The 3,148-nt window shown below is 35.2% G+C and overlaps 1 long non-coding RNA gene across 1 annotated transcript; it reads left to right on the forward strand.

The window, feature by feature from the left end:
- Positions 1–269: 269 nt before the first annotated feature.
- LOC150037126 (uncharacterized) lies at positions 270–2,862 on the forward strand. The gene is made up of 2 exons (XR_016528711.1): positions 270–2,029; positions 2,297–2,862. It is a non-coding gene; the product is annotated as an uncharacterized LOC150037126 (long non-coding RNA).
- Positions 2,863–3,148: the final 286 nt, after the last annotated feature.

Here is a 3,148-nt window from a genome sequence, read left to right on the forward strand (position 1 = left end):
TGGATAATTATCAAGATTTTTCAAGAAGCTTATTAAGAAGTTTCTTGGAGACAATTTTGGGTCATTGGATCTTACATGTTGTCCAAGATCAATTAATGGCCATTAGATCTTTCACATCTCTCTAGGACAATTGGAGTTATTGGATCATTCACATCTATCAAGAACAACTTAGAGCCATAGAATTTGCTTGATGGTCAAGTTTCTTTGGACTATAAATAGGTGAAGACCCATGGTTGTCAAACCATTCCAAAATCTCCAATAAATGAATGAGATAAAATAGAGAGAGTTTCTTCTTGTAAGAGAGCTTGGTGATCCTCTATAAAAAAGAAAGTTTGTAACTTTTATTTTCATATAGTGAAATTTTTCTATCTTTGCCCATGGTTTTTACCCTAATTTGTGTAGGGATTTTCCAAGTAAAATCACTATGTATTATTCTCTCCTTTCTTCTTCTTCTTCATTATTATTATTCTCAATCTACTTTAGTTGCGATTTTACACTATTCAATCAGAATCCCTTTTCTCCATAAGTAGTATCAGAGTCTGGTTTAATTTTGTGTGTTAATATTTACTGATCATATGCTCTGTGATTGCCACTAACAGGTGGATCTACCATATCGGAAAATAAGTAGGTAATTTTCACCCAAATTAAAAGGCACAATCGAGGATTGTTTATATTTCGTGATAGAATTAATGGCAGCAATGATCAAGATTGAGAAGTTCAACGAAACTAATTTCTCGTTGTGGATGTTGAAGATGAAGGCTTTCTTGAGAAAAGATAATTGCCTTGCAGCCATCGGTGAGAGCTGGATGGAGATCATAAATAATTACAAATGGAATGAGATGGACGGGAATGCTATGGCAAACATTTATCTAGCATTAGCTGATAATGTATTGTCAAGCATTGAGGAGAAAAAAATCGCAAAGGAGATTTGAGATCATCTTACAAAATTGTATGAGGCCAAATCACATCACAACAAGATTTTCCTTAAAAGGAAGTTATAAACTCTTCGGATGTCAGAATACACGTCAATGAAAGATCACATGAACACGTTGAATATTCTATTTTCTTAACTCACATCGTAAAATAGAGCAAAATGAACGTGCTGAACTTCTACTTCAAAGTCTTCCTGATTCGTATGATTAACTTGTCATCAATCTGACAAATAATATTCTCACCAACTATCTAAACTTTGATAATATTGTAGCTGCTATCTTGGAAGAGGAAAATCGGCGCAAGAACAAAGAAGATAAGTTGGTAAGTTCAAAGCAAGTAAAAGCCTTAGCCGTGACAAGAGGCAGATCAACGAATCGTGGCTCAAGTGGGAGTGAAAATTAAGGAAGGTCAAAATCACGAAGTAAGAAGAATATAAAGTGCTACAATTATGGAAAGAATGGGCATCTAAAGAAGGAATGTTGGAATATAAACAAGAAAGATTCCAACCTCAGGGAAATGTAGCAAGCACCTTAAATAAAAGTGGTGCATTGTCCTGTGAACCAGTGACAACTTTGGAAGGCAGAAAAAGAATGGTTGATGTACGGTTCTTCGACTCAGGAGCCACTTATCACATGACCTCTCGTCGAGAATGGTTCTGTATTCAACTGTAATGATCATGCCTTGAAGATTTTCAGTATTGGAATTATCAAATTGAAGTTCATGATAATACAATTCGCATGATTCAACAAGTGCGACATGTAGAAGGCCTGAAAAAGAACTTGCTCTTATTAGGTCAACTTGATGACCTTGATTATAAGGTTGTAGTTGAGAAGGAAATCATAAAGGTGATTCAAGATGTATTAGTACTTATGAAGAGAAGAAAGGTGGATGCAAACTTGTACATGTTGGAGGGAGAAACTTTGCAGAAATGAGAAGTATCAGTTTCTTCAAGTAGTCCAAGTGAAAATACTTCTGATGATGTAGCCTCAGAAACTTGGGCACACGCCTGAATGAAGATTAAAAGTTCTTGCAAAGCAGAATCTGCTCGCAGGGCTCACTAATGTATCTTTACCCTTCTGTGAGCATTGTGTTACAAGTAAGCAACATAGATTAAAGTTCAACACATCAAATTCTAGAAGTAAAATAATCCTAAAATTGATTCATTCTAATGTATGGCAAGTACCAGTTACATCTTGATAACTTGTAGAAATACAAGTTATTATCTTTTAAAGATTGGAACAATTAGGATTCTTTGTGATAAAAATACATTCATCTCAAGGAAAAACACATGAAATCCCTTAACATATCACCAACGCATACAAAAGTAGCATTCTTGTTAGATCACTAACGCGTCTGATTGCAGGAAATCAAGAAATTTCACCAAGTGTTCTATGCCTAGCTAACACGAGGATATGCTTCACTAATGCATCGGCTTACGCTTTTTCTGTCAAATCACCACTTACAGATATAGGCACCTGACTGGCAGCATCTAAAAAGCTCTGAAATGGCAAATGGCTGACCAGGTTATAGAATTTAATGTGAGTCTTGTCACAAGTTGCTGAGGAAAACGCCTACAAATAGGTTGCTGCCAAGAGAAAAGAGTTAGATACATTAGAAAATTTTAGAGAATTTAGATAGCCAAGAACCCTGTCATTGTAAGGAGCTAGAAGGAAAAGATCCATTGTCTTCATCAATTAAGAAGAGTGTTGGAGATCAAGCTCGAGAGAGAGAATCCTTCATCATATATTCACCAAGTTGGTTGCAACCAACACTTAGAAACAACCAAAGAGGACAAGAGAATGAACTCTACGGCTTGACTTCCTTCTCTTCTTTTACTTCTTACCTCCATTTACCAACCATTCAATTAAATTGGGAATGTTGTAAACATATTTGCTATCTTCAAATTCAATTTTATATTTGATCGATCCACTCTTGATTCATCTGTTTACATTCAAATTTGTGTGTGGCAACTATTCTTTTGAGTCATTGCATAATTGAATTTCATGCTTTAATCATCTTAATCACTTGATTAAAGTTATTTCAGTTAAACTATTCGAGAGAGTGGGTTAACTAAAGAACTTTGAGTCATACGCATAATAGGTTTAGAGATACAACTGTTGGAGAGGTACCAAAACTCAGCGGAAGCGACGAGGATCAATAAGCACCCTAATTCATTAATATTGGCAGAAAAGAAAACATGCTTAAACAGAATTTA

This window comes from Benincasa hispida, chromosome 3 (genome assembly GCF_027475165.1).
Source record: "Benincasa hispida cultivar pf3 chromosome 3, pf3_genome.v1.1, whole genome shotgun sequence".
Lineage (NCBI taxonomy): Eukaryota > Viridiplantae > Streptophyta > Magnoliopsida > Cucurbitales > Cucurbitaceae > Benincasa > Benincasa hispida.